At 38.1% G+C, this 13,158-nt stretch overlaps 1 long non-coding RNA gene across 1 annotated transcript in view; it reads left to right on the plus strand.

Annotated features, from left to right (window-relative positions):
- LOC133221027 (uncharacterized) overlaps window positions 1-13,158 on the plus strand; it is a 103,024-nt gene that overhangs the window by 39,107 nt on the left and 50,759 nt on the right. The window lies entirely within an intron of this gene.

The raw sequence follows: 13,158 nt of genomic DNA on the forward strand, positions 1-13,158 counted from the left end.
GTTCTAAATAAGAATGCTCAGCTGGGGACCAAAAATAGGCAAAATATGACAAGGGATAATGAATGAGCTGGAAAGCAGTTACTGATATTTAGTGCTATAGAAATGTTTGAGATTGTTTAGTAACATAAAGGGAACAAATGCTTTAAGAAACTGAGGGAGAATTCTGGGTAAGACTTGAGTAATATCAACACCTCCTTTTAATGCAATACAGATTGCTTCAACATGCCTGTGGTTAGCCCTTGGGTTTTGTTTTCTGTTTTGTTAAGTACTGTTGCTTTTTGTTAAATGACCAGTGTATTCCTAAGGAGTTGCAAACCTTTCAGTCCTTCTCAGGAGATTTTTTTTTTTTTTCCCCTGTAGATTTTGGCACTTCTATACCTGTATGGATGGGGGCTGAAAAGAGGTAGTGGTTTATAAGGGTCTGTACCCTGAGCTGGAGATGTCCTTGTTATACATACCTCGGCTTTTTCCTGGGGTTAGCCCATTGGTCTAGCAATAAATAGCCTGCACTGCAGTTCCATTTTGGGGAATCCTGCAGGGAGCAGCCCTCCCAGCAGAAACAGTCTGGTTTGAGGAGTGATTATGGAAACTCTTGCCATACTACCATGTTAGTCCACAAAATGTTTTGCCAAAGGTATTTTTCACAGCTGACTTTGCACTCTGAAGCTGATGGATGGCTGGAGTATCAGTTCATGGAGATTTTTTTAAGCCCTTTTGTTGTCCTTGATGACTTTGTGGAATCAAGTTTTTGTTAAAGTGCTATCTTCAAAAAGCTAGTTGCTGCCCTTCTTCACCCTTTGCTTATTCTAGCTTGGTGAAAAATCACATCTTTTCTTATTGATACAGCTCAAGAGTTACAATGCTGTAGTTATCAGTGTCTGTTTTCTCCCTCACTGTGCAGCTTGCACTTGATAAAATTGATACGATCTTATTTTTGTTATATCAGAGTCTTCCACATTATTCATAAGAGTTCAGATTTATGGTAGAAAGTTATATTAGACTGCTGATAACCAGCCTTTCTGGCAATGTGGCAGTTCCCATTAGCTGAAATTAGTCTTAACTGCTTCAGAAAAGTTTGCTGAGTACTGCATGTCTCAGCTTTGTGTTGTTCTAGCCTCGCTAGAGTAGCTCCTGATATAATTTAGGTTGAGATTCTTAAGACAACTTGTTACTTTGGAACTATTTCAGGAAACAGCTGTGTGGAGCTGCCCAGATATTCTGCAGGCTGCAAAGTGCTGCTTTTCTTAGGATTAACCCTCCCCAACCTTTGAGGTGAGAAGGGTGGAAAATAGCCCGGTCTGCGTCTCTAGCAGTGCCCAGCCTCTGCTTTGGTTGTTCGTGGTACAGTCAGAAGCATACAGGTTAGATCCTTTGCCTTCATTCATTTAGTATCCTACAAGACTCTATGCTCTTGGTATTGTGGATGAAGTGAAATGTTCCTGTGATTGATCAGTTTGTTTCTCATGGGATGTTTCAGAGTTGGATGAGTTCTGTTACCTACAGAATGCAGTATCCTGTGAGGCACATGTTGTGCAGTGTCTGAATAATGAGTCCAGCTAAAAAGCCTACACATTAACTGCTGGTACTTTTTTTGAGTTCATTAATGTCCTTTTTTTAGGTTTTAGCTTTTCAAAGTTAATGGCTTTGACTGGAGTGATTAGCACTAACCTTGGTGCCTGTGGCGAAGTTAAAATGACATAAAATGTTTTGGAACACAAACTCTATCATGGTCCTCATTATGTGAAATATCACTATATAAGTCAGCCAAGGACACCTTGATTAGTCTGTAATGTCCTTCTATTAACAGTTTCTTTCCTCCCTTCTCCCCCAAAGATAGATATTTATTAATACAAGGTATATAAATGAAGATTTATTTCTTGTAGAAAGCTATAGACATGCTCATGTATTTCTGATTATATAGCAATTTTTGAACCACTGGCAAAAGACTAATGACCTGAGGAAAGACATGTGGAGATTCAAAACTTTGCCAACTCTGAATGTATACCATGGTGCTTTTTATGTTGGTTCTACATGAATGAATGTATAATCATGTATTTAATGTGAATATCAAACATTACTCTGGGATAATGAGTTAGCATATTATATTTTGAAAACGTTGCATAAAGAAACACAATCAATGATATTTTGTGTTCATTTCAGTTAAGGTTTTATAGACACTTTTTATTTTATCTCTTATGAAAATTTAATATATTCTTTGTGTGTGAAGTACATCTAAACACACATTTATTAACTTTGCATGCACCCAGACTAATTCTAAAATTTGAACTATAGGTGTGCAAATTAGGGCCTGAAATACTGGGTTTTCTTGATGCAATTATAATTTCTGGGCAATTAAACGCCTTTACTGTGGATAATAACAAAGAGTAGAAAATACTGTATCTATTGATTCTAACCCCTGCCCCCTCCCCCCCATTTTTTTTCTTAAATGCTTTTTCTAATAATTTTGATCATACTTGGTATGCGCTATTCAGAGGAAGTGGACACATGGGCATAACTCATACTTCTATATCCAGAGATAACCAATACTTCATAAGGATATTGCTCTAAGTAGCAGGAACTGAAATTTGGGTAGTAGACTGAGACAGCATTATACAAAAACTGCTCTGTACATGAATTTCTCCATCTTTTTTCCCATGTGGGGAAAAAAACCACAGTGCAGCTTCTGGAGTCACTTTTATTTATTTGAAGTTTCATCTTTGTGTGGTCTTCCTATGCATTTTTCCTCTGGTTCACTGTAAAGGCAGACCCTTTCCACCTGGTTAATAATTAACATGGAATACCTTTTCTTCTATTACCTTTATCTACACCTGCATACCATTTTTCTGTGCTTAAGCAATTACTTTGTTCTGAAATACAATTGTAAGGATCATAAAGACAAAGCCTCTCCTCCGATGGATCCACCACCCCCTGCATTGATCGAATGAGCTGTGCTGGTGCTGAGCACAACTCAAAACTTCTAGGATAGGCTGTATCCATTTCTTCCATGCAGGTGATGTGTCTAATGCCTATCTCCAATGAGGGGTGTGTGTTGTGGTGGGGTGTCATGTGTGCAAAAAAATAGTTGCTCTACTTTTCTTTCATATTGTGGAAGCAACTGGTTTGCCACTGCTGATTCTATTTTCTAGAAAATGCACTGCCACAATCTTCATAAAGACCTGCTGGGGAGACGAAGGAGGATGGGAATGAGTTTTAGAGGGCATAGTTCAACAGAAGCCTGGAAAGTTATTGCCATTCAAACAGTGATTATGTCAAGCTACTAGGAAGTTTTTCAACCTTCTTGTTACAAACCCCACTTTTTCCAGTTTTAAAAAAGCTGTGTGTTTTTACAAACTCTAGCATAGTTTTATTTTAATTTTTATTTTCTTTCGCTGGATGGAAGAAATTGTATCCATTCTTTTTCCAAGGCTTATTCTAACCTCATAATGGCTTAGTTTTATTAAGAAAGTTCAGCTCTACTCTCTTGTGGGGTAACTTTCAACAACTTTTTTTTTACATTTGTATGCTTTCTTCTGTTTTCAGTTTCTGAAACCCCATCTACTTAAAATTTAATTGCAGTTCTGAGAGGGGCCTTTCCTAGCTTTGTTGTGTTAAATATTCATAGCTAATAAAGGGAAATAGTGTAAGGAGCAGACAAAGCTGGAATCAGTTATTGTTACCAAACGGTACCCTGGTAATGCAATGAATAAGTTGGATGTTTAATATGAAAGTGATTGATTTCATTTCTGCATCCTTAGATTCTTTGTTTGATCATCTAATTTTCCAGTAGTTAGCATAAAATGACTGGTGACAATGCGTTTGTTATAAACAGAATTTAATTTAGAGGTAAATATTAAAATACTGAATGCTGAGGATGGAAATTAAATTCCTTTTTCCATCTGCTTCTGTGAATTCCTACAGCTATGTTGAGAGTGCAGAAGCATGAACATAAATTATGAGTAAAATGTGTTTATTATATTAAGTACAGGTGGTGGTCAGCTTTTAAGGAGAGTACCTGGTTTTGCTTTTCAATTAAAAATTCAGTTTTTGAAAGCATGGAGACTTTGGGTTTAAAAGTGAAATAAACCTAAAGCCCCTCCTGTATTTCATCCTAACCTTGTAAACCCTAATTTTCATTCAGAATGAAGTACCATGGAAGTATAATACTGAGTCTTTCACTTGCTCTTTCTCCCATTCCTTTTCCTGTTCTATAGTAACTAGGTGTGTCTTTGAGTAGTTTGAGCTGAAGCAGCAGAATGAGTTCAGATCGTCTTTCTTTTCTTAGGCTCCAGTCGGATGGTGCGGTTCTTGGAATGAAGTAATACAAAAATTGCAGTGACAGCAGAAGTGGTACCTTGTGGAGAAAATTGTGTCTGTTTTTCTATAGCTTTTGGTTTAGCGAAACAGAGCTTCCACAATGACAGCAAAAAAACATAAAAATTGGGCAAGAAACCATCTTGACACAGATATTTTGGGATCTGGTTTTAGTGAGTCCCACCTTCCACTGACTTTCTGTCTTGCCTGGTCAAATGAGAGGAGGTTCAGCCTCAAGGATTAATCTTCTGAAGTTTGTGTTGATTTCCATTCCCTGAAACTCTCTTCAGGAGTCAAGGTTCTGCTTAGGGTCGGTCAAGGGTCAGAGTCAAGGCTGCTGCTTAGGAAACTTTTTGATTAGGCTTTCTCTGAAGAGCTAGTTAAATAATACGTACAAATAAACCTGAATTGAACAAGAAGTTTGGTTTTTGTGGGTAGCTGTGTGCAATCTGTCAAGCTTTCCATTGACCCTGGTTAGCTGCAAAGATAAAATTCTGATGCCAACTAGATGCCAAATTTCTGCTTGTAACACCTTCCTTCTCTGATGACACAGTTTGAGTGTTGTTGTAATGGGGTGACTGTAAACACTGCCATAGTTCTTTAACTTATCCTTAGTGTATGAAAAGGCACCCTATGAACTATGCCTTAAGAAAAAAAACCCCATCACTGTATGTTTTTTAATTTTGAAGGGTTTTAATGTTTCGGCATGTGTAAGTTCAGAGCATGAGTAGTCTAGACCAACTTTTATGGAAATAATCTTGCAGAGTGGTGAGAGTATGTTACTGGACTGTCACAGTTCATAAATGTTTTGTGGCTGATGAATTCCACAATACATAACCACCTCATACTTCATATTTCCTGCTTCGGATGGAGAAACCTCCTGAGCACTTTGAGGTACAGAGGGGTAAATAATTTATTGGCTCTTCTCACTTCTGAGTTTTGTGGGCAAAGGAGCAAAATACTACTTGCTGTATAAAACCAAATCTAGACTTTTCCCTGAGTCTGTGTTATTCAAGCAATGCTGTTTGCTCTATCACAGAGAAAAGAAATAAATAAACAAAGGTTTACTTTCAGTGCAGTTGGGGAAAATGGAAAGACAGATTTTCATATATAAATGTAATTATAAAAAACATCTCTCCTATAGTGCAGATTAGCTTCTAATAGCAAGTCAGGCTATGTGCTGTGACTTGGAAGTATCCTTGTCTTTCATGTCTTTACAAGGATCTTATTCTAAATCAAGTCATTGGAAACCGTAGTTTTATTAACATCACAGTTCTGACCAATACAATTGCATACATTTCTTCTTATCTACACTGCAACAGATTAATTTGAAATCTCTACCTGTTTATATTTAAGAATTCTGCCAGGAAAAGGGAGTGCAAGCAACAGTGACTACAAATAGCTAAAAGCTAAGAAATGGCTTGTTTGCAGTGCATTTTTTTTCAGTCCTACATCTTTTGAAAAACTTCCAATTTCGACTTTGTTTCTACTCAGCTTGAAAGACATTAAAAGTAGAACTTTACCAGACTATGTGGGGAAATGGGGAGGATTGAAAATTTGGGGCATTTCTGAAAATCTCACAAAAGAAGCTTTTCTCATTAAAAAAGGATGTTATCTAAAGTGCTTTGGGGAATGAGTCCTAAACTCTTATCTTTTTTTTTAATGAAAAATAAGCCTCCTCTGAGATTTAGATGCTTTTGAAAATTAAGTTATGCTCCTAAATTGCTTGACACTTGTTGGAAATCAGTTTAATTGAACACCGATTATGCATAGTTCCTGATATTCATCATGAATTAGGAACATGGAGACCAGCATCCCTGCTACATAAACTCATATGGAAGAGATGCCAAAGCTGCGCCAGAACAACTGAATGTGTGCATAAACTATACTTAAATACATGCATAAAGGCAGCACGTTCTATAGAGACTTTTTACAGACTATAAACTTGGACAATGAGCAGACATGTTGTCTTCCTAAATATGAAGGCTTGTATAACTTTTTGGCAGAATTCTGTAGTAGTTAATAACAGACATTTCCTTTCCTTACTCTCCCCTCTCTCTATCATTTAGCATGCATTTTGAAGTCATGAGACCATGAAAGTCTGTCACCAAACTTAAAAAGAATGGTATATTTTGATGATAGTTTCATACTATAGTTTGTGTTGCAAAGGACCTCTAGTCCCAACCCCACTGCCATGGGCGGGTACAATTACTACACCAGGCTGAACACTTTCAGGGATGGGACATCCACAGCTTTCCTGGGTAGCCTGTTCCAGTGCCTCACCACTCTCACAGTGAAAAATTACTTTTAACACCCAATCGAAATCTACCCTCTGTCAGTATAAAACCATTCCCCTCTGTTCTGTCACTACATGCCCTTGTAAGAAGTCCCTCTCCAGCTTTCTTACAGGCCTCCTTAACTACTGTAACATCTCCCAGGAGCCTTCTCCAGGTTGAGCAAGCCCAACTCTCTCATTCTTTGTTCATAAGATGGGTGCTCCAGCCCTCTAATCATCTTTGCGGCCCTCTGGACTCACTCCAACAGGTTCACAACCTTCTTGTCTTGGGGGTTCCAGAGCTTAACATGGTACTACAGGTGGGGGCCTCACGAGAGCAGAGTAGACAGGGAGAATCACCTCCTTTGACCTGCTGGTCACACTCGTTTTAATGCAGCCCAGGATACGGTTGGCTTTCTGGGCTGCAAGTTCACATTGCTAGGTCATGCTGAGCTTCTCATCAACCAACACCCCCAAGTTCTCCAGACTGCACTTGGAACCAGGTGCCTATCTTCTCTTCAGCTTCCCTGATGCTAAGCATCCTCCTCACTACCTCCTGCAGCTTAGCCACCCTGCAGGAGGTCCTTCACCTGGACACCCCTTCTGCAGGCAGGTGTGATGTCTGTGCTGCCCAGGTCTGGGCACTTCCTGCATCCCAGGGTCTGTCCTACAGCCTCTCCCTTATTGTGTAGCATTTTTCTCTTGCCTAACTAGCTTATATAGGACGCTTCTTTTTGTATTTTGAATAGAAAAGAGGTAAGGGTAATATATTACAAAAAGCTTACAACTAATACTCCTTTAACTTTTTTTTTTTTTTAAGACTAAAATGATGATGGTCATATTCTTATTTTTTTTAATGTGGACAATGTCTGTTCTTTGTTCTGTGATTACTTTGTCCACATGTTTTGTGTTTTCTGTGTGATTACACCTTGAAAGGTCATTGCAGAAGTAAAATGACTGTCGCCTTGCAGAAACCTTAGGGAAACCTGCAGGCAACAAATAACAGTTAAAAGCATATACTGGTGCTCTGCCATTAAAGGAAAAAATGTAGAGTGCTACTGAAAATGTTAACACAATGAAAGAGGCTTTTCTGTTCCACCAAGCATTGAAGCTATCATGTCTGTACATATATTCTTAAGAATAAAATTAATTTTGAGAATAAAAGCCTCAGTAAATGCAGAACATCAGCCTCTAGGTAGCGGGCTGAAAAGACCAGGAGCCTCAGATGGTTTTATAAACTTGGGAGGATGAGGAAATAGTTTCTGGGCTTTTTCTTTTGCCAGGGGCAGTGACTTAGCCCCCCATAAGATTTAATCTTAAGTGCATCTCTGAAAGTACTTTTTCAATATGATTTTCTATGTCTCCACATAAAATCTACTCACTTTCCTTGCCTCACTATGGTTGCTGCACTGTTAGCATGACGCCAGAAGGGAGGAGTATGTGGTCAAATGCCTCCTTACGGTTAGATGTCATGTTTTTGAAAACAGAGGGAAGATGTGCAAACTTGCAAAGGAAAAGTTATGGTGGCAGCATTGCCTATGAACTCACATAATTCAATGCCCTCATCTATCTATTTATTTATTTAACTGTAGTTTGGGGTTTTTATTGGCAAATCCACAATTACTGTAGAAACCTGTTTTTATTGTTGGTTTCCCCATTCCCCACCCCCCTCCCCCCCCCCGGTTTTTTTAACAAAAAATACTGGAAAGCTCACCTTATGTTTATCATACACTTAAATGTGTGTTGAAACTCTGATCCAGATGGAATCTGTTATGAGGGTCCTATTCATTCCAGTGAGGCCAAGACTTTTGCCAGTATTACTTAAGTCCAGAAAGCCTGCAGAGCAAGACCCACAAGAGATCTGCAGTTTGAGGACGGGATGTCAGTGTAATGAGACAGCCAACAGATGCAGCTGTTTCTGCCCTGCTACGATAGAGGTACTGACATAGACTGAGCTTTAGGAGGATGCAGCTTTCAACGTCACAGACTGCAGGGAGTTCTTGGGGCCTGCCTCTGATACCAGGAGAGATACTGAAGTGGGTTGAAAACTAGCTGAATGGCCAGTCCCAGAGGGTGTCAATCCTTGGGGATAATTCAGAAGCCATCTGGATATGGTCCTGGGCAGCTGGTGCAGGTGGCCCTGCTTGAGCAGGACATTGGACCATACCAGATATCCCTTCCAACTTCAACCACTCTGTGTTTTTGTAATATTTATTCATATAAAAAAAGAGAAGTTGTACTCTGAGGCTTACTGAAAGGTCAAAAAAGATAAATCTGAATGAAGCAGAGAGTCTGAAAGAGCCACAGAACAATCAGGGTAACTCAAAATCGGAATTTATGGCAGGATTCCAGAAAGAAGACTATTTATTATGATCTCTAAGACTCGTTCTTTTCTGTGTCCAACTGGGAGTCCTCCCTACTATTTGTTGTCTAGTGCAGAAGCTGAGCATGATATCAATCATTGTAAACTTCCTTTGCTCAGTTCTTAACTTTGACCTTCTGCTGCTTAAAAGTGGTAGACTTAATGGTTTACATGAGAGAATAACAAAAAATTGTTTAGGCATATTTTTATACAAAAATTGAAATTGGAAATCCACAGGCTCTGTAGAATACTGGAGAATCCTGTATGAGTGTATTCAACACCTTCACCCCCTCTCCCCACCCTACCAAACAAAAATCCCAAACCCCACATCCTAGCAATTACCTCTGCTCTTTACTGTAAATGGTCTAGCATAGAGAAAATTGAGTTGGAAGCCAATGGCAATACATTCTCCTCTTTCAGTAGTGTCACTCTTAACTGCAGGGAGAACTTGGGAATTTTATACTTTGAAATCATGTCATTTGAATTAATCTTTGCAATATGCAGAATAGTTGAATCCCTTACAAGTTGCATTGTGCAGAACAATTGCTGACACTCAGACACTGACAATTCAGTGTTATATTGGAAATAAAGCAATGCTTTGGCTGCACACAAATTGGTAGGTCTTCAATACACCCAGGAGAGCTATATGATCTCTAATTAAAAAGAGATTTTTGAGATAGACTTTCTATGTCAAATTGTAGATTTGTCAGACGTACTGCATGTAGCAGGACTGGTTATTTTATGGTTTTGGCTGAAATTAATTATGAGACATTTTCATATGGTACAATCTCAGGTGTTCCAGTCTGAGGACAAGTGTTCTGTGGAGCATTGCCAGCTGTTCTGCAGGGCTGTTCCTTTCCATGGAGAAAGCATCTGCCAACTACAAATGCATCACTTTCTGCTACTAAAAGTTATATTTTGGACGTGTGTGCATCCATGTACTTCTCTGTTCCTTATCCTTTATTTATGACCACAAAAATAGAGAGAGAACACCAGTAAAGAAACTTGCAGGTTATTGGAATTGTAAACGAAACAGGAGTGTTGGAGTAGACTTTGTGGTTTTAAAGAATGTTTATGCTGTGAACTGAATGAGATAATGATGTCTTAGAAGTAGTGAAATTCTCTTTGTGGTAGGCACTTGCACCTGGTTAAAGGTATATGAACAGATGCACAGAAATGTGCTTTGGAATGGACTGACTGACTTCGTCTCTATTTTTGAATGGATATGAAAACAAACCAGTGCTTTTGACCTGCTTTAAGAAGACAGTGAGTTGAAGTTAAATAGGTCAAAAGTAGAATACAAATATAGTAATCCTTATAGGTTTTAACTATTGATACACATTGAGAACAATTTCCTTAATCTTTACTGTTGCAATCTGAGTTAGTATAGAAGAATGCTTCCTTTTTTTTTTTTTTATATATATATTGTTTCAAGGGCATCTAATCCAAGGATAGTTTTGAACCCCATTGCAATGACAAAAATGATGAACCATGGGGCAGTGTTTTCAGGCTTAGCAGAAACATGAGAGAGCTAGAGAAAATAAGCATTGCATGCAGCTGTGCTTGACTGGATGGCTAGGAATGACAGATTTATTACAGGTAAGTTCATAAAGGTCTCCATGGTTCTAACACCAGTGTGAATATATTGGTTGTAGGTGCTGTTTCAGAGACATAAAGAAGAAAGGCTGTGTTCTCAGAAGGGATGAGAGAACCATAATATCATATGCACAAAGTGACTGTCATTTACAAGCAAGGCTACAGATATGTCTTACTAATGGGCTTACTCAGGTATGAGCAAAACAGTACTACAGACAAGATGTGAACCAGGGCTGATCAGTTTTGGTGATCATTAAATCTGAATTAAAAACAGAAACTGACAAGTGTGTGTTTGGAGAAGTGATGTGCAAGTTTAATCTTATTAATTTGTTATGGATTGGACAGAAAATTTTGGGATGATGTCTTGTGGAAAAACCTTTCTCAAGCATTTATTTATTAAGTTAATTGGGAAAGTAAACTGTGCTCTTAAAGCAATAGACAATACTGCTTTTTAAACAGTGGATTTAAGTGCTGCTATTTTTTGTTTTTTAAATACTGATTTTTACTTTCTAGTATCTTTAATAATCAAGAGCTGATACTGATGTCTAAAAGTCCTGTTCTTAGCCATTACAAAGATAATAATTATTTGAGCTGGTCAATTGCAAGGAAATAAGATTTTTCCTTGTCAAGAGCCCTGGAAAATCTACACCACAGGAACATATGAGCTAAGTCAAACCAGTGTCCAGTATTCTGCACACATAACACACTTAAGATACTTGAACGCCTTTACTGATATCTCTGACTTGGTTAATGTGGAAGAGGAAGCAAGATAGTAGAGACAATGCAACACATGGTCTATATCAATTAATCCTTCCGAAATTTGGGATGTCAGCCTGTGCAAATCAATGTGGTGTTTCTCATCATCAGGAATAGCTGTTTCTGGTAGTTCAGGGATGGGTACTACTCCCTGCTTTTAGGAATACCCTATTTTTTTACTAATCTTCCTTAATGGAGGTGAGTCATGTCACCAGCTCAAGGCAGATCTGCACTGCTTACTGAGAATGAATTTAGTACCTTAACAGGATTCCTTGTGGTATTACCTAACCTGTGTTTCTTCTTGTAAGAGTCCAGCAGATGTGGGAAGGACTAACATGAGTCCTTATTTTATATTTGAGAAGAAGTCAAAACAGCTCTCAGGTTTTTGTCACCATCACTTCTGTCAAGCAAACAATGATGAGGTTTCTTCTGTTTTGAATTTCCTTGCTTGCTGCAGAGAAAGCAGCATATTATACTATTGAAATCATGGCTGAGGCTGTTCTTGTACGTATATACCACTGCAAGGTGGTAGTAAGTGTTCGAAGGATGGAGCCTAAATCTAAGCTAATTAGGGAAGCCTGCTTTTTCCTATTGTTACAGTAGGAGTTTTCACCTTGATTATTTTAGTAGTTTCTCTGGTTTAATGAAACAGATGGTATTTTACTGTGGCTGTAAAATGGGAATTTAAACTTGAAATGTCCTGGGATGAAGTTTGTTTTTTGTGGTGGGTTTTTCGGCGGGGAGCGTGGGGTTTTTTTGTTGGTAGTGGGTTGGTTGTTGTGTTGGGTTTTGGTTGGTTGGTTGTTTTTTTTTTTTTAAGAAATGGGTTATGATTGTATCTGAAATTATACTAAGATGTAAATGTGTCTGAAGTTTTTCTTTTAGACAAAACCTGACTGTTATTTCAAATTGGGATGAACTATCAAGTCTATAATTATCAAAAAGCCTCTTTAAACACTCCTGTTTTGCAGGAGTGTGTTATTTTACAAAAAATAAATCTAAAACATGCAGAAATATGCAGTAAAATTGTATACTTATGGAGGGTCTTTCAGATGTAAGGCATGAAGCTGCTTCTGAGCACAGTGCTTCAGCTGTAGGTTTCCTTTACAATTACCTGTTTGGGTTGGGCTTTGTTGTTTCTTTTGTGTGTTTTTTTTTTATTTTTTTTGTAGTTTGCTGCACACTATAAAATGATTCATGGAAAGCTTTGTCTGACCTTTTTCCAGCCAAAGAAGTTATGCTTTCTCAGAGTTACTAAGTTACAATGTACGTTGAGCATAATAAAATGTGAAACAAGGTGGTGTCTTCAAATTACTTTTGCTTAGTTTGAATTGGCTTATATGGGGCATTTAGATTTCTGTGTAATTCCAGAGATTTGTTTTTACTGCTGTAAAGAATCATGAAGAGCCAAGTGAGCAGATGACTGATAGATTTCTGATCTGCAATTGTCTGAAGAGCTCCACTTCCTAGCACTGTGTTGTGATGCTGGAGAGATGGTCAATTTTCTTTCTTTTCTTTCTTTTCCCATTCCTTTTCTTTCTGTCAAAGTACAGTTTTACCTTAAAAAAAAAAAAAGGAATATTACAGTGAAGTCACACAGTGCCAAATACAGAGAATAGGAAAATATTAACTCTTCTAACTTTAGCTCTGGTAGTTGTGGATACGTAATCCAAATTTCTAAGATGGAAAATGATATGAACATTAAAACACCATCATCTGATACTACCCAGTATCTGATTAGGTAAATTGCTCTGGGTTATAAAAAGTGAACAGCATTGCTTTATGTTGGGATAGTAAGTATAAACTGCAATGTGGGTTTCAGAGCTTATTATTGCAGGCACACTGGACAATTGAAGCT

Source organism: Neopsephotus bourkii, unplaced genomic scaffold, assembly GCF_033783945.1.
Source record: "Neopsephotus bourkii isolate Nb327-2 ecotype Australia unplaced genomic scaffold, CSIRO-AGI_Nbou_v1 NB_1508, whole genome shotgun sequence".
In the NCBI taxonomy this organism is placed as follows: Eukaryota; Metazoa; Chordata; class Aves; order Psittaciformes; family Psittacidae; genus Neopsephotus; species Neopsephotus bourkii.